The sequence below is a fragment of the Prionailurus bengalensis genome, chromosome B1, assembly GCF_016509475.1.
Source record: "Prionailurus bengalensis isolate Pbe53 chromosome B1, Fcat_Pben_1.1_paternal_pri, whole genome shotgun sequence".
In the NCBI taxonomy this organism is placed as follows: domain Eukaryota; kingdom Metazoa; phylum Chordata; class Mammalia; order Carnivora; family Felidae; genus Prionailurus; species Prionailurus bengalensis.
In genome coordinates, this window is record NC_057344.1 from 198,557,724 (window position 1) to 198,577,388 (window position 19,665).

The window sequence follows — 19,665 nt, forward strand, 5'->3', positions numbered from 1 at the left end:
AGAAAAGTTCTAGTTATTAAAAGCATCCTCCCCACCCAGATAAATTAACCGGGATCTGCTGTATTGGAACACTCAGCAGGTGCTGGCTGAAAGGACAGGGGCTACCGGACAATTTTAGACAGAAAGCTGACCATGTGGGCTCTTTGATCGCTGAGCATGGAACTTACCAGGAATGGCGTGGCCGCCTCAGCGACTAGCCTATCCCAGGAGAAGTCACATCATTTTTCTACCTGACACTCTGTGTATGAGGCTAGGAGACAAGATGGGACAGATGTGTTCTCTCTGAGAGACCAACCCTGAAGGAGTCACAGTGCACGGCCAGCAGTGAGAAGATGGTTTGCTATTTTGTTTGGGATTGTTATTGCCATTTCTGTTTCTAACTCAGTGTGAGGGGAGATGCGCACAGAGGAACCTTGCAGATCTTGAGAGATTGGCCATGTGGAGTCAGTGATGTGGGCCAGGGCGTAATAGAGCCTTTGAAACTGCTTCCTCCAAGTTGCTCGGTCGGATGCCTCCATCAGGACCAGATGCACAGGGACCCCAGGGGGTCCTAAGTGCCCATCAACTTTCCTAGCCATTCTTCGTCTTCTTGAGAGCCTTCTTTGTGTATCCATATAGTCACGTTTTGATTGATTCAGCAGACACTTATTGGTAAGTGTGACAAAGCCACACCCTGGGCCACCGTAGCAGCAAACAGCAAGAACCATCACCCTCAGGGAACTTACAACCTACAGGAGAGAAAACTACAGAACAGTATGGGAAGGGCCATTGTCATTGCAGAGGGAGCCAGGGGAATGTGGGTGAGCATGGAATCCCCCTGGGCAATCATCTGGGAAAAGCTTCCCAGAGAAGGTGGAATAAGATGGGATTTGTTACCACTACCCACTCAAGAAAAGCATCATGGCAGAAGGCTTGGACGTTACCTGCCTCAGCTCCCCCACTGAATGGATGGAGAAGCAAAAGATGACAGGGGAGGGAGCCGCTGCATGGCTGTGGTGTAGAGGGCTCTGAGCACTTGGGTTATCCAAAAGTCGCCATCTGAACTACGAGCAAATGACCGCAAATGTCAGCGACACCTACATATATGTCACTTTGCTTTGATGTAAACATGGTTCATGCATGGTGAGTGGTTATTAAGCAGAACTAAGGCACTTTTGAGGGTAATTATGAGGAGACAACAGGCAACAAACAGGCCTATCTTCAGAGGAAGGCATGTGACCTTCTGTTTAGCGGCTAACAGTGTGGAGACAGGATTCGGGCAAACTTGAGTCAAGACCACATTTCCACCTACTGTATGTGACCTTGGAGGCTTAGATTGTGTGGCTCCCAGGGGAATGTAATACTGAAAAGCATGTGCCCTCTTGTCATCAGATGTCCTGGGTTTAAGGTTCCCAGATTTAGTGAAGAAAAATACAAGGCATTCCAAAATATGCGAAGATCTCTTACAACTCAGCGATCAGAAAACAACCCCGTTAAAAAATGGATCAAAGGGTTGACCAGACACCTTGCTGAAGAAGATATACAGCTGACAAACAGCATATGAAAAGGTGGTCCACGTCATACATTGTCAGGGAAGTCCAAGTTAAAACAACAAAGAGATGCCACTGCGCACTTCGTAAAATGGCTAAAATCTGGAACAGTGACCACATCAAATGTTGGCAAGTGTATTGAACAGCAAGAGTTTTCATTCATTGCTGATGAGAACGCAAAGTAGTAGCCACCTTGGAAGACAGTTTGGCAGCTTGTTATAAAACTGAGCATTCGCTGTGGCGCCTGGGTGGCTCAGTCGGTTAAGCAACCGACTTCGGCTCAGGCCATGATCTCAGGGTTCATGGGTTCGAGCCCCGTGTAGGGCTCTGTGCTGACAGCTCAGGGCCCGGCGCCTGCTTTAGATTCTGTGTCTCCTTCTCTCTTTCTGCCCCTCCCCTGCTGTGCGCGCTCTCTCTCTCAAAAATCAATACAACACTTAAAAAATTAAAAGTAAATAAATAAAACTAAGCATTCCCTTACGAATGTGACCCAACAGTCATGCTCTCTGGTATTTACCCAAAGGAGTTGAAAACTTATGTCCGCATAAAACTCTACATGCCGATGTTTATAGCAGCTTTTGTCACAATTGCCCAAACTTGAAAACAGCCAAGATGGCCTTCAGTACGTGAATGGACAAACAGTGGTCCATCCAGACCATAGGATGTTATTCAGCGCTAGAAAAAGGTAGGCTATCAAGTCACGAAAGATGTGGAGGAAACTTGAATGCATATCACTAAGTGAAGTAAGTCAATCTGAGAAGACCACTTCCTGTAGGATCCCAATTGTATTATATTCTGGAAAAGGAAAAACTGTGGGGATGGTAAAAAGATTGCTGGTTGCCCGGGGTTAAGGGGGAAGGGATAGGTAGGTGGAACATGGAAGATTTTTAGAGCCGTGGAAATACTCTGTTTGATACCGTGATGATGGATAAATGTCATTATATATTTATGCAAACCCATAGAATGTACAACTAAGTGAATCATGATGTAAACACTTTGGGTGATGATGTGCCAGCATAGGCTCGTCAGTTATAACCAAGGTGTCCCTCTGCTGGGGGAGTTGATGGTGGGGAAATCTGTGCCTCCGGGAGGGCAGGAGTATATGCGCAGTCTATGTACCTTCCCTACATTTTGCTGTGAATCTAAAATTCTCTAAAAATAGTCTGAATGTTGAAAAGTTCAAAAAGGAAAAAAAAAACCCTGGGTATTCAGTTAACTTTGAATTTCAGATGAAAAATAAATAATCATTATGTGACATTCACATTTAACTGGACAGTCTATATTTTATCTGAAAACCCTCCCTGGATTCAGATCCTACTTTCTCTGTTTCTCCATTGTATGACCTTAAATGGGTATCAGTTCCTCATCTGCAATCTTGAACTTGCCATGAGCTGATAGATACAAAACTTTTCGTACAGTCCCTGGCACATTCAAGAGAAGTTAGGCACGGGGAGCCTGGGTGGCTCGGTCGGTTCAGAGTCCGACGCTTGGTTTCGGCTCAAGTCATGATCTCAGGGTTCATGAGTGGGAGCCCCGTGTCAGCTTCTGCACTCACAGAGTGGAGCCTGCTTGGGGTTCCCTGTGTCTCTCCCTCTCTCTTTGCTCCTCTCACCTGTGCTCTCTCTTTCGTTCTCTCTCTCAAAATAAATAAATAAACTTAAAAAATCAAGGCACTATTATTATTCATTTGACACATATTTTTGAGCGCCTACTGTGAGCCTCCCCTCTCAAAGGGAGGTGTATGGTTTCCTTGGGGAATTATCATAGGGATTAAATGCATCGTGTGTAATGTGCCTGGTGCCATGGCTGTTAGATTTATCAGGGTGTGAGCCCAGCCGCCACTCTATGGTTTCCTTAGTTCTACTGGACCCAGCTTTGCTCTCTCTCGACTCGCATGCATATATCCCAGGACAATAGTGAGGCACGCAAGGCGAGCAAAACTTAAAGGGTAGCAAAAACTCAGTTATAAGACAAGGAATGTCTTTCTGTTTTTTTAATATACTTACTGAAAATTTTAAAAATCAAAGCTAAGGCAAACAATTCCTGCTGAACCAAACATATCAGACTCTACATTGGCAGGAGCAAGCCTCTTTTCACCAACCTCGTTCCTGGACCTGCTAACCCATCACTTCAATGATGTGACTGAAACTTTTCTTCCTGAAAAATGATCTAGAAAAGAAGGATCTCCTTCTTCTATTGCTGGTGGTAGAGAGAGAGTAAGAGAGAAGAAGTCTGAAAGTGATGGCTCTTTGGTAGAACAGAGCATTCCACCAAATGTAGAATTTTTTAACACTGCTGAGAAAAACAAATATTTCAGTTACTTTTACAGAAGTTTATGAGATAATTTATATATTTGCTGTAGTGAGATTATCAACCTGGGGATGTTTCTGGAAGTCTCGGAGCTCATTGTTGAGAACTGCAAGCAGTACCAGTAGCTTTATTTTTGTGCTTCTCTCTCTATATTTAATTTGAGGGAGTAGAAAGCGTGTGTATAGGTGCCCCCCCATGGCTATGAGCTTCTAAAGGGTCACCCGGAGACCAGCACCCACCCTGGCATGGTTAAACAGTCAAGAAATGTGAGGTGACTCAAAGTGTCACAGAAAGTGAACGACCCCAAAGTTAATGGCAGGTTGTAAACTTGGAAATGTAGTTCTTTATTCTCTCACTCTGATCTTTTTTCTTCAATAGTTTATGATGGCCTATTAGAACTTGAAACATGGAGTTACGTATGCTACTTTTCTCTTTTTGTTCGTTACTATTTCGGGAGGGCCTAATTTAGGAATGAGTCACTGTTCCACACACTCAGAGGCCTTGGGCAAGGTAGCCTCATCCCCAAGCCTATGTAATTGGTACTATTCATCCCATTTTGCAGATGAGGACATAGGCTCAAGGAGATCAAAGTCACAAAGCTGCCATGTGGCAGAGCTAGGTACCAAATGCAATCTAGCCTGACTCGATACTTCACCATGACATCATGTCCCAGCACCTTGAGTCCAGAGGTAAATGGGAATTGTCTTAAAATAAATCAACAGTGTGAGGGATGTTGCTCCTGTCTGCATCATGCTTCATGGCCCAGCCCAAATACCAACTCTTCTTGGAAGTACCCTGCCTTCATGAGGCCTTCTAGACAACCATCTGCCTAGAATGACACCAGCCTTCAGAATTCACTGACAGCCTGCAATTATGGATTTGATTGGAGTTACTATCTATATTGTAACTCATTTTTTCCTAGTTAGTTTTATATTACCAACAAGATCTTTAGTATCTCAAGGACCGATCCCCTGTCACAACCCTCAACCATAGCTTCCTCTATCCCAATCCCAAATCATAAATTTGGGCCAAAGGGTAGAGATTTCATATATCAGGGGAACTCTTAGTCTAATGTCTTCAATTTATAAATGTGGATGTTGAGACCCAGAGAGATTAAGGAATTCAAGCAGGCACACAACTAGCTCATCCATTCAGAGACGTTATTTATTCAGGATGTATTATATGCCAAGTACAATGGGAGGGAAATAGACAAAATGAGAATGAATGAGTGAATAAACACGGTAATTTCCAAGAGTGACAAACACTATTGGAGAACAAAGCACAACAGAGAGATGTGACAGAGAGTGGGAGGTACTGAATTATGCAGGGTGGTCAGAGATGCTATATTAAGAGGAGAAACAGTAGCACACAGAAAGAAATGAGCAGAAAGAAATGACGATGTGGAATTCTGGGGGGGAAACATTTCATGCAGCAGATGCAAAGATCTGCAGGGGGAATAAAGCCACCGTGTTCAAGGAGTAGAAGGAAGGCATTGAGTCTGGAGCGTAAAGAACTTAGAATCCGATGACATCATAAGGAGAAAGCAGAGGGTTTTAAGCAGGGGAGCCAAAAGGTTCTAATTTCCATTTACAACAGACCTCTGGCTGCCATGTGAAAAATGGGTTGGAAAAAAGCAAGAATGAAACAGATCAATTGGGAAAGCATTTCATTACTCTTTTTTAACAGCTTTATTGAGGTATAATCAATATACAAAAAATGCACATATTTAACGGACACAATTTGATCACGTTGGACGTATGCATGCATCAGCAAAATCACCACGGCAATATCAAGGTAATAGACATATCCATCACCTCCCAAAGCTTTCTTGTGTTCTGTGTGTGTGTGTGTGTGTGTGTGTGCGCGCGCGCATGCGTGTGTGTGTCTGTGGGTGGGGGGAAGAAAACTTAACATGAGATCTACCCACTTAACAAAGTTTTAAGTGCACTACTGGTAACAGCAGACGCTATGCTGGGCAGTAGATCCGTAGAACGTATGCATCTTGCATAATTGAAACTTTACACCAATTGAACAGCTTCCCATTATCTCAGCCCCTCACCCCTGGTAATCACCATTCTATTCTCCGCTTCTGTGAACTTCACTCTCAGATACCTTATGTAAGTGGATTCAGGCAGTATTTGTTCTTCGGTGACTGGCTGATTTTACTTAGTATATGGTCCTCCAAGTTCATCCGTGTGACCACAAATAACAGGATCTCCTTCCTTTTTAAGAAGAAAGTTTTATGTTATTGACGTCAATGTCTTCTATCTTCTATATCTACTTAGGAGGGTTTTTTTTTTTTTTTTTTTTTTGTCACAAACGTTTCTTGAATTGGGTCAAATGCTTTTTCTGCATGTATTGAGATTATCATGTGGTTTTTATCTTTTATGTTGTTAATGTGGTGCTTGACGTTAATTGGTTTTCACATGAAACCGTCCTTTTATCTCAGGGAGATTTCCACTTGGTCATGGCATATGATCCTTTCAATGTGATTTCCTAGTATTTTGTTGAAGATTTTTGCATCAATGTTCATCAGAGATGTTGGCCTGTAGTTCCCTTTTCTTGTAATGTCTTTGTCTGTCTTTAGTATTGGGGGTAGTGCTGACCTCATCAAATATGTTTGAAGGGTTCCCTTCAATTTTTTTTTTTTTTGCAAGAGTTTAGGAAGGATTGGTCTCCTTATTCATTATGGATCTGTTCAAGTCTTTGGCATCCTTATGGTTCACTCCTGTAGGTTGTATGTTTCTAGGAACGTATCCATTTCTTCTAGGTTGTCCAATTTATTGGCATATAATTATTCTTAGCAGTCTCTGGTGACCCTTTGGATTTCTATAGCATCAGTAGTAATGTCTCCTCTTTCATGTCAGATTTTCTTTATTTGAGTTAAAAGAACCAGGGTTAAAATGTCATCCTTTGGATGCCTCGACACTCCCTGTCGACTTTCCCATGTTTCTTTCTGTGACTTTCCCTTGTTTCTTTCTGCTATCTGCTCTATTTGCCTTTTATCCTAAAATACCGATCTATGGAGTTTCTTCACCAGGGATATTACATTTTACTGCAAAGTTGACCCGGGGGGAGTAAGACCATGGGATGACCCTCATAAAGCCTCTCCCCTGAACTGAATTGAGGATGCATTTCTGAACGAAAGGTACCCCGCGAGGTGTTATGGTGCAGGATGTGCATTCCTGGCAAACCACTGTACCTGAGGCACATGGGCCACATCCTCGTATGTCACCTTTCCAAAACAAACCAAAACAAAGCAAAATAAAGAAACAGGGGAGATCCAGGAAGTTCCTGCAGGGCACATTTCTCCAGGATCCTACCCCTCAGTGTCCTTCTGGCTCAGTGTTTAGATATCATCCAGAAAACGAAGTAGGTTGAAGAATAACCACAGTGTTCCTATGCATATTAGCCATTGATATAGCTCGTCTGCTTTCCAAACACAGGTGAATTAATTATTCCCATATTTTTCTGGGCATCTTCCAGGAATAAGCGTGTCTGCATTGGGAGAGGCCCCACCTGCCAACAGACACCCGTGCTCCAGGCAGAGACTTTAGCGACTCCAAGGAGGGAATATCAGCTAAGATTACCACGTTATTGGGAAACGTGTTTTTATAGCCTCCTGATCTGCATACTTTTGCTTTACCTCACTATTCGTTTTGACTTTACTGAACTCACAGCTGAGCACAGTGAGGGCAGGGATTCTGATATTTGGGGCCAAGGAAATGATGATCGTGGAGAGGGATGGGGTTCCTGATTTCTTGGCACTGGAGATCCTGGAATCAGGAAGAGGCGTCCAAAAAACACAGAGGAAGTTTCCAGACAGAATGGCTTATCAGATAGAAGAAACAAGTGGTGGGGGGAGGGGGGTAGAAAGTGAAAAACCCAGATAATGAAATGAGAAGAACACGGGAAGGTGGGTGTCCAAAGCCTCCTGCTTAATCCACACACTGGCTTGGTGAGGATAGACGCCCTGTCCTGGCCCCACAGAGGAGTCAGGGGGAAGTTCTGAGATATGAAATTGTCTGGTCAATTAATGCAAACAGCAAGACACAAGGGCACACTCTGAACTCAGGTGTTCCTGTGACGTGACATAGGAAGGGATTATGATGAAAAAAGGAATGTGCAGGAATATAAAGTATTGGGCCTCATATCTAGGATCCATGGGTAGGGGAGCCTCTCCCTGGAACCCCGCCTTTGAGAATAGACAGGCAGATTGCTCAGTGGATGAAGGAAGCTGAAGCCTTTGGTTTTTCCTGCCTGTGCAAGTAGCTGAGGTTTAGCGAGGTTTTCCGGGATACCTGGGGATCTTGAACTTCTAGGTGTCTAGGTACTTCCGGGTGGCTGACTAATCAATTTCTATTTCTCCAAACTCTTGGACTTCTTATAGACGTGCTTTCCCAATCTTTCCTGATAGGAGCTGGATTAACCAAGGCCACTGGTTGCAAGTTCAGGAAGCTCTTCTGAGATAAACACCAGGGATTTATTTGCTCGTAAAATAGAAAAGTCCAGGAGGCTGACCTGGCTTCACGCACAGCTGGACCCAGGTGCGCAGCGTCATCATTTGGATGAACATTTTTTTTGTGTTTTTTTTTTTTTTTTTTTTACTCCCTAGACAGGTGCTCCTAGACACAAGATTCCTTCTCAGGTGAACCATTTTAAAGAATGTCATGGCTTCGCTGTCTCCAGGTTTGCCTTCTCGGTGAGCCTAGCAAAAAGAGAATGCCGTTCCTCAATAAACGTTGGCAAGTCTCTACTTGGCATGGCCTCTGTGGTATGCTCCTTGTAGACATCACCATCCCGAGCAGAGGGATAGGGGGCTAGGACATAGCGATTGGCCACACCTAGACCAGGAGGCAGGGGGGAGGACTGCACATGCCTCACGCCCTTGGACTGACAGTCGTGGAGGTGGAAGAGAGAACGGGCTGATGGAAATCAGGTGCGAGTGTCAGAATGTGGAGGAAGGGATTCTGGAAAGAAATACAAAAAAAAAAAAAGAAAAAAAAGAAAAAAGAATAGGCACAATTGATGCCCTTGCAAGGACCATGTAATTCAAACCTGCACTGAGCCTTTTCTGAGGCTCTGCTATTCAAAGAGTGGTGTCTGAACCAGCAGCGTCAACATCACCTGGGAATTTGTTAGAAACGCAGAATCTCATGCCTCAGCCCCGGAAGATCCCTCTGAGAGCTGCCTACACGTTCAAGTTTGAGGAGCACTAATCTAAACTTTGTTCCTCATTATGTTATCAATAAGCAAGTAAGTATTCCTCAGGTGGAAGAAAAAAAGCTCAGCGTGGCAATCAGGAGAAGGTGATAGTGAATTCCAGCCTCTGCAGCTAAGTCCAGGAATTCTGGGCTGGTTAGTTATGCTTTTTTTTTTTTTCTTCTTTTTTTTCATCTGGAAAGTTAGGGACTCTTGGACTAGCAAACCTCCAAGATTTCTGCCTGTTTCTGACCTTTCAAAATTCTAGGTTTGCTAAATCTCAAAAGGGCAGGGAATCTGGAGATTGTAAAAACCATAATGAAGGGCTTTCCGCAGCTGGCAGAGAAAAAAGATACTTCGGAGGTCATCTTTTGAACACATAGTGTAGATTTCCCGGTTTAGAAGCCAAGCAAGCTCTACATTGGTGGCTTTTAACTAGGAGTCCAGAGAACCATAGAATTCCAAGAAAGAGGCCGTGCCAAACATTGAAAATTCTGGAGTAGACGACTGCGGTTCCAGGAGAGAAGGTTCACAGAAACTCACAGAAGAAAGAGCAGTAGGCATGTAGTACAAGAATCCAGGCATCCATCCTGGAGGAGGGAGGGTACAAATTACGCCTTGAAAAGGAAGTAGATCAGGTTCTGGGAAGCCCGGAGAAAGTGTTTAAAACTTCAAGCCTACCTCTCCTCACTGAATTAATTGCTTTTCAGAATATAAAAGAAATTAAATAACAACAGCCCCAATTAAATAATGGCAGCCTCCACTTCCTGTGGCAATTAGGGAGAGAGATCGCATGTAATTAATCCAAAGCCCCCCCCCCCCCCAAGTTACTTTCACCCTTTGGAAATCAGCTCTCAGCTGTTGGCTTTTCAAGGCAACACCGAGGATTTCCAGTTGCCTTTTATGTTCAGTGCGCTGTGAATACCCCAAATTCCTCTATGCAAACATTCATCGCCTGCCTGGCAGCTCACACCTGAATCTGAATATTTGGTCTGTTGAAACCAAATCCATCATCATCACGTTTTGCCGGGTCACTTTGCTGGGCAAGTGACCTCGCCTCGCCGTTGGAGCTTTTAACGGAATCCTTGAGGCGCTCTGCTCATCGGAGACGGAATATTTGTCCATGCAACACGGCCCTCCAGAAGAAAAATACAGCCGAGACCAGAAAGCAGACGGGAACGGGGCGGGGGGGGGGGGGGGGGGGGGGGGAGGGGGGCCCCATCCTGCTTGTTGGCGAGTGAGCATCCTGGGGAGCAAATTAAAGAGATAATGACTTTGGAAGAGCTCGACTTGACATGGCAATGTGGAAGAGGACCGCCACTAACAGCCTTGCGCTGCTTTTGTTAGAGGAGCTGAGGGCAAGACGGGAAGAGGGAATCAGCCAGCGTGCTCCTTTCGTGGCTGGGTAAAGAGCACTGAGCTCTGAAAAGTGGCTCTTCAGCATTAGGGGAAACTTCCCCCCCGTGAACTAACCTTGAACTCCAGCTTTCCCCCTCACCCTAACACTCTGCCTCGCTAGCTGAGTGCTGGCTTTCCAGTTTACTCTCCTATCACTCAAGGGACTGGCGGCCAAGGTATAGCACGTGCCGATCAAAGAAATTAAAATCTAGGTAATTTAAGCATGTTTTTAATAAAAGGACCCCGTGCAGGTGTAGGCAGGGTTAAGGAAAGCCAAGAAAGGACAAAATGCAGAAAAAGCAGGGTCCTGGAGCTGGAGATAAGGGGAACGCTCACATGCGTTCTAGATATATCTAGATCTAGATCTAGATATATCGGTAGATCTAGATCTAGATCTAGATCTAGATATATAGATATACCGATATATCTATATGTAGATCTAGATATATCGATATATCTATATATAGATATAGATATAGATATAGATATAGATATAGATATAGATAGATATAGAGAGAATCCCAAGCAGGCTCTGCACTGTCAGCACAGAGCCAGACTTGGTGCTCATTCTCCCCAACCGTGACATTATGATCTGAGCAGAAATCAAGAATCAGACGCTTAACAGACTGGAGTCACCCAGGTGCCCCTCAAATGGAATATATTTAATGCAGCAAGTTAGTGAGTATTCAAACCTACCAAGCCCCAAACTAAACTGTTGAGGGTCCTATCCTGCCCCAAGCTTTCACCTACTGTCTTCCCCACCCTAGGAAGGACGTAGGATGTCACCCGGGGAGCCCAGACCTCAAATCCAGGAGCTGCTCTCGACTCCTCCCATTTCCCTCAGCCCCGACTGGCATTCTCCCTGCAAGGACTGTAGATGGACTTGCAAAACAGACCCCTCCTCTTGTCCCCATGTCCACTGATTCCATTCTGGGCCAGTCACTTACATCTCTCCTGAGTTACTGCAGCTGGTCTCCTGGTTGGTTTTCCTGCTTCTGCGTCCCCTCTAGAATCTACTAGCGGTGCCTAGAATAGAGTCCACACCCCCCGTCTGTATTTCCATTACTTCCACTCACTGCCTTCGCCCCCCTCTTCCAGCTGTACTGGCCTTGCCCTGCCGTTCACGTAGGTGCAATTTATTCCTGCATTAGGAGTTTTGTGCAGCTATTCCTTTGCTTGCCAAGTTCTTTCTGGAAACACATGCGACTCTCCTTTTGGTTTTTGAATATCGAGTTAAATGTCACTTTCTCAGACATACTGTTCAGACCATCTAATCTAGAGTCATCGCTGGGTCACTCTCTGCCATGTCACACTGTTTCCGTTTCTTTCTCATTCCTTTGCTTACTTACATGTTGCTGTCGTTGTTGTTGTTGTTAATTTTGTCTGACTCTCGTGATAATACACAATCCAGGAAGTCAGCGATCTTTTCTCTTTTGTTTGTCTAGGAGAATCACAGGGGCTCAGAAAGATATTTCTGATTGAATGTTTTGGAGCAGTTAACATCAACATATTTTCCACTTGTGGGCAACAAGTGAATCCATGGGGTGGGGGACTGAGGATAATCCTGGAATCGGACCGCCATTAGCAGGAGCACTCTGGTGGCCCTGGTGAAGATCAACTGAGGGGGTGACAGGGTGGGGACAGAGATATGAGTTAGGAAGATCTGGACCAGGACGGGAGCAAGGGAAGTAGAAAGAAGTGCTCAGATTCAGAATTTGCCAGCAGATGGGATGTGGTTACGAGGGGTTCTGAGAAGAAGTGAGAGTGAAAATGTACTTTGATTTTGTATCCTTCTTAATGGGCTCTCATCTGGTGGTGAGCCCACATTCACTTTTCCTCTCAAAGACGTGATCTTTGGGTTTTGGTTGCTATAAAATTTTGTATTCTCCAACAGAGAGCCGAAAGGACTGTTACACGACTCTGAGTGATCTTAGTCTGGCGTGCCTGGACAGGATGGCAATATTTCTCAAAGTTTATTCCTTGTAACAGCTTCCTTAGGAAATTTTAATAAATGTTATACGAAAAAAATCAAATAAATTGAGTAAAGACCAAGCGAAATAATACCTTTGCTACCAGATTGATCAGAGCCTCTAATACATCACTGTGCATTGTGAGTCTTCAAGGTCATAGTATTATCCGAGTGTCACTGGCTGAATTATGTTTTCCCTCCCCTTCCCCCCAAATCCAGATGTTGACGTCTTAATCTCCAGTTCCTCAGAACGTTACTATATTTGAAGACAGCCTCTTTAAAGAGGTCGTTAAACTAAAATGAGGTCATATGGATGAGTCCTAATCCAATCTGACTGATGTCCTTATAAGAAAAGTCGATTAGGACACAGATGAACAGAGGGAAGGCCATGGGAGGACACAGGGAGAAGATGGCCACCAATAAGCCAAGGAGAGGTTACAGAAGAAACCAACTGTGCCAGCACCTTGACCTCAGACTTCTAACCTCCAGAACTGCGAGAATATCCATGTCTCTTTTTCAAACCACCCAGTGTGTAGTATTTTGTTATGGTAGTTCTAGCAAACTAACACCCAGAATATCTGTCCCTTTTACTGAATTCCCCTAAGGTAGTGCAAGGCTCTATGCTTTGGCCATAACAGATCTCGGGACCACTCCGGGAGTATCTGGGGCAACAGGCAAGTGACTAATGAAGAAGAAAGTCATTGAAAAACATCAGAAGTGACTCTCCAATCAGCTAGGATAAACAAACAAACAAACAACATTAAGAAGCAGAAAATGAAAGCATATTAAGGCGGGGGCATTTCACATTAAAAATGCACACAATGCATCTTGTTAACTTACTTCGGGGACAAGATATATGATGAGGATTTCAAACTAAGGTAAGGAGCGTCCCAGCTAAGGAAGCATGGCGAATCCTAGTACCCAGAGAAGATGTTCCACCAGAATCCAATTTGTGGCTTTCACTCACGATTTCGCTGCTGAGATTAGGAAGAAGTGCTGAATGGAATTTGGAAGAAATAGAGAATTACAAAATGCGTTTTCATTTGGAAACCTAACACTCAATGTCCTTGTGATACGTCCTGCCCTTTTAATTGCATTTTATTTTGATAGTCTCTTGAGATAGGACGGCTAGCAAAATTCTGAAAAAGTGTGCATGCAGGTATGCGTGTAGGGGGTGATGAGTAGCATACCATCAGAAGCTATGTCCCATAAAAATATTGATGGGAGAATTTGCAGAAGGGAGCACCGATATGGGTTACTTGGAAAAAAATTATGGATAAATGAATTGTCTGCCATTTCCACCCTCCAGCTCAGTTGATTCATTTCTCTTTGAAGGTTTCTCATAATTTACCAAGAGAAGGAATTAAATACTCTTCCTGAAGTGCTTTCAAAAAGTGGCATGGGCTTCAGAGATAATTAATCTCTTCCCTGTAGACTTGTCCTCAACACCTGATGAGGCGTTACAAAAAGACATGTCATGTCTCATCCCAAAACTTGCAGATAGCATCATTGACCATCAGACTAATCACAGAATGGATCGCAAGATGGAAACGAAGACAGAACTACTAGTAGTTTCTAGGAAGGATCGGACATTTCGCATTGCATGTACTGAATTTCTTTAAAGCAAACTTGAACATGGAGAGATGGTAGCTGAAAGAACACAGCTCACTAGTTAGCTAATTTTAATATGTTGTTCATTTGGGGGACACTTGCCTCTGAGCATAGGTTAGCGAGGTATATGTAGATATTGCTGTTAAGAAATCTTGACCCGATGCCCCTTACATTACATGCGTATGATACAAGTCTCACTGCTCTTTCTCATTCCTAGTCTGGAAGCTTCCACAGGTAGTGTTAATCTCTCCCCTGCTCTGCATGTTTAGCACTCACATTCGATATATTCTATAGCATTCTATGTGCAGTGTTCTGCAATATTCATTGTGGCCTTATGATAATAAATGAAGCAGCATTGGAACTTCAAGGAGATTCAAAGATAATTCTCTTCTATAAAAGAGGGATGTTAGAACCTTCCATGAAGTGGTCTTATAAAGTTGGAAAACATGTATTAAAAATCATGATAGTATCAAAAATGCCTCCTATTTTTGGTAGTCATAAAGCCATCATCAAGACTTATTATAATCCCAGTATAATCTAATAATAATTCATGCTTCTCATTTTATAGGTGAGTAACAGAGGCTTAGAAACATCTCATTGTAGGGGCCCCTAGGTGGCTCAGGTGGTTAAGCATCTCACTCTTGGTTTTGGCTTAGGTCCTGATTTCACGGTTCCTGAGTTCAAGTCCCATGTCAGACTCTGCTGACAGCGTGGAACCTGCTTGAGATTCTCTTTCTCGTGCTCTCTCTCTCTCTCTCCCTTTCCCCTGCTATCTCTCTTTCTGTCTTTCTCAAAATAAGTTAATATACTTTAAAAAAATAAACAAACAAACAAACAAAACTCTCCTTGTAGTATAGTGGAGTCGGATAGACCAAAGTTGGATAATGCCACCTACCTGCCCTGCGGATATTGAGAAACATATTTTACCTCTCTGCCTGCTTTAGCAGAAACCTCAGTTTTTTCATTTCTATTCTATAAACTACTTTCAAAGATTAAACAATGTAACAAATGTACAATAATGTATGTGGTGCTGGGCGTATTTTAGACATAAATGCTAAAAAATAAAAAAATAAAATAAAATCCCATAAGATAAAATAAATCAAATATTTAAAGAGTATGAAAAATATCTCTATGGCATCATAGTGCTATCAAGAAGCGGGAGAAGAGAGTGAGGCAGTTTACTCTAAAATTCTGAGCTTTAATGACAACAGGACAGATCTGAAATCTTCCCGTATGTGGAGTGAGGACCTAGCAACTGGGAGAGAAGGCCATGTTTCTCTGGGGAGGAGATTGAAGCAAAGTGTGCAACTTTCCCCTAACCACCCTGGATGGTCACCAGGAGTATATTTTCATGATAACTCTGGTGAGGAATATAATAATTGATACTCATTTATTTTTATTTTATCTTATTTTTTAAATGTTCATTTATTTATTTTGAGAGAGAGAGAGAGAGAGAGAGCATGAGACAGGGAGGGACAGAGAAAGAGGGAGCAAGAGAATCCCAAGCAGGCTCCATGCTGCCAGTGCAGAGCCCGATGAGGGACTCGAACTCACGAAACCGTGAGATCGTGACCTGAGCCGAAACCAAGAGTCAGACGCGTGACCGACTGAGCCACCCAGGCAACCCAACATTTACTTATTTTTAAAAATCAGTCTCGGGGCGCCTGGGTGGCTCAGTCGGTTAAGCGGCCGACTTTGGCTCAGGTCACGATCTCGCGGTCCGTGAGTTCGAGCCCTGCGTTGGGCTCTGGGCTGACGGCTCAGAGCCTGGAGCCTTCTTCCGATTCTGTGTCTCCCTCTCTCTCTGCCCCTCCCCCGTTCATGCTCTGTCTCTGTCTCAAAAATAAATAAAACGTTAAAAAAATTAAAAAAAAATAAAATAAAAATAAAAATAAAAATCAGTCTCCGTGATGTAAAGCGGAACTTTCTTGCACTTACTCTAGAGTTTAATGATTTGTTATTTCTTTCACGTGAGAAACAGGAACACTTCATGTTGCAGTGCTTAGGATATCCCAAGGCAAGAACCTGGTCCTGAGGAGATGGATGTTCGCCCAGGAGCCACCTCACCAGGGCCACGTTAATACCTTGGGAAATCCTAAGCACGGCAACATGAAGTATTCATGTTTCTCACGTGAAAGAAACACAAATCTTATGAAACCATTGAGTAAGTGCAAGAACGTTCTGCTTTAAGATAAACGTAACGAACTGCCTTGCTCTCATGCTGGGTCCCCAGCTAGAGCTAGCAAGAACAAACAGGATTATTACAATTGGCCCTAGTCCGGTTTTGTCCTATGTTCCTCAGCAGAAGGAAACGGGGAGATGGAAGGAAGAGTCGCACTCTTGACTGTGCACTCTACTAAGAGCTATTAACCTGGGTGGGGGCGGGGGGTAGGGGTTGCTGCTGACAACACAAGCTATGCATTGTACAACTTCTGGGAGCACCGATCACATTGTTGTTGTCACCGTGGATGTGTAGAGCTATAATGACAATTTTAAGCAGATCGGAATAACATGACTTGAGGAATAAATTCTTTTGTCTAATTGGCGTGAAGTTGCCATATTGGCTCCGATGAAGGCTGGGTGGGGAGACACCTTTTGCCAAAGTCAGAGGAAGGGGCAGAAAATAGAAAGGAGTGACCAAGGACATATGCAGCCAATAAAGTAAACCAAATATTTTACCAACAGAAATTTGATGGAGAGGGAAAATGCTTCCAAAATGTCAAGTCAGATGGATGAGTGCCAAATGGAGCATTTATTGTTGGTACCAGGGGGGTTGGAAGCAAGATGGAATGTGGGGAGGGGGAAGTTAATTAATACCTTATGTAAAAAATGGCAAGCTTGTCTGACACCTTCCCTTTCATAGGACCTGAGACATGTCTTTCCACTTGAAGAAGGAAAAGAAGGTCTCCTTATGTACTAAGGGGTGGTAGGGAGTCTGGCGTTATTAGAGGCATGGAATCCTCAAAAGATTTTGCGTAGGAACCCAAAGACAAATGCTGTAACTGTTGGGTAGGTGTTCTTTCTGCCCCGGTGTTAGGTAACTAAGACTTACTTTAAGTTTCATCTCTTGTTATCGCATCCTCACACTGGACATCACAGGCCACTGTCATTTGCCATTTGTCATTTGGCCCTTAATGTAAGAGTTTCCTTCCACGATCAGTTTCTCCCTTGCTGCCTTCCTCATGCTTGAGGAATCCTACAATGCAACCAAATTCTAGAAGCTGTAGTAAGTGACGGCAGAGAAACATACACCTCAAGTTCTGTGAGAAGACAACACGAGGCAGCAAACAGCTGTGTGATGCAGGCACAACGTTGGCTGGAATCGTGGTAGCAGATAGGGCAGGGTGGAGAAAATGGAGCCCTAACACCATGCATCTGAGGTGAGGGGGGAGGCAAGGAGACACCCATGAAGAAACAAGCTGAAGCAGAACAATTTTCACGAACCGGAAGCACTAGGTATCCTTCATGCTGGGGTTTGGGGTGGGAATACGTTAGAGACCGCTTACAAGACTGTATGGGGAGCACTTAGCTTCTCGTGTTCACCCTTCTCACAAGCACAGCCAGGCAACTGTCGTGAGAAGAGAGAGTTCTCTTTGGAGATGGTAACATCAGGCCCGGCCCGAGGCAGGAGAGACGTACCTTATGGGAACAAGGGTATTATGGGAAAATCAGCACAAAAAGAAACAGGTGCTCAGCCTCTGCCTTGCTCATCTGAGACAACAATGGCAGGCAGGCTTCTATCAACCTGGCAGGAGCTGAGAGGATGCTTGGTTGAAGAAACAGCCCAACAGAAGATAGAATTCCTATAGAAGCTGTCGCCTGGAGGTCCAGTAATGAAATGGCTGTGGTCTGCTTGATCCATTGGCGGTAGAGCAGTCCCCGCAACAATAGCCACAGACACGCAGAGATTTCCATCCGCTTTTTAGTCTCCACCGGAAACATGACCAAAGGCCAGCAGACATTTGAGGGCAGGCTGTAACATAAAAGGATGCTACCACGGTTTTTTAGAAATACACTTTTCAAAAGAGGAATTTGATCAAAGAAGAAACATGCAAGAAGCAGAAAAACATCTATAATTTAGACCCTTCGATATATAAAATAAGATGTTGCATATGGAACAAGATCAGGAACCTGAAAAAAATATGAACATGCAGAGGAAAAATTCTGCAAGAGACTGAAATATCGTGGCAGCAATAAAAAAGAAGAAACAACGAGATGGTTAGAACAGACATAATTAGATAGGAAACTTTAAAGGAAATATTAGAAATTTAGAGGATCATAGGAGGTTCAAAAGTTGATCAAGTTTTAGAAAGAGGCAGGAGACAAAAAAGAAAGGAGGAGATTTTTTAAGCAGAAAATGCTTAACTTATTAAAATTAAAAGGTGTGTGTTCTAATACTAGAAAGAGATTACTATTGTTAAAATATATTTCTATGCTCAAGGTGGAGCCTCTCCTGTATGGGATGCCATGTCAGTATACTGAAATTCAGGTAATTTTTGTGTCCCGCAAATGCTCCACATGACCAGAAAGTAGGACATGTGGTCAGCCAATCTCCGGACACCAGAGAAACTCTGGGCTTCTCACCCAAAAGAAGGTTGACTGTATGACCCCAGCCAATCAGATATTTTCTACTTTTTTCTCTTCCTTGTTCTTTATTCTTTATCTAATAAAAAGGTTTCTGTCTCTGCCCCATTTTCCAGTTCTCCAAATAGAGACTATCCACTTCATGAAGTGTTAAGGGAAATTTGTATCACCTAAATTGTCTTCTTCAATCATTTTTTTTAACACCAGTACCCAAAACAGTGAGAAAAAAATTCTACCATAAGTCACCTCCTTGTGAAATTTCAGAAGACGGGAATTTACAAAATATCCTAAAAGTTTTCATAAAGAATATTGGAGCCACACAAAGAGGATTAGGAATCAAAAGGACATTAGACCTCTCCAAAGTAATATAAGAAACAATAGCCTAATGCCCTGAAAGTTCTAAAACAAATTGAATTCTATCTCCGGATGATCTATCACTCAGTGTGATGGTAGAATACAGATATGTTCGAGTATTCAAGGTCTCAAACAATTAACCTCTCATGTTTTTTTTTTCTTATGAATACATTGGAGAGAGTAAACTCAAAAAGAAGTCAAGAGTTCCAAGAAATAAGATAGACACACAGAACAAAGGTAAAGAGAATTCCCAGAATGGGGGGGTTGGGTAGAAACCCAAGAACATGACCGTGTAGCACAAAAATCCTAAATCACAGGTGGGAGAGCCTCTGGGCTGGTGAGCACGTGGAGGTCCTGGAGGCTGGCGCATCCAGGGGGGACACAGAAGCTATGTGCTCTCTTCCACATATCTCGCTCCGCGCCTCTCTTTCTTCCTATGCTTCCTGAGTTGTTTCCCTTTAGGACAAACCTGTAATTGATACGTAAACTATTTCTCTGAGTTCCGTGAGCCACTGTAGGAAATTATTGAACCTGAGGGAGGGGTCATGAAAACCTCTGATTTATAGTCAAGTCAGGTCTGAAGCACCAGGGGCCACCTGAACTTGGACTTGTTGTCTGAAGTCGGAGAGGGGGCATTCTTGTGGGATCGTGCCCTTAACCTATGAGGTCTGATGAGCCGATGCTGACCCCACGTAGATAGCCTCAGAA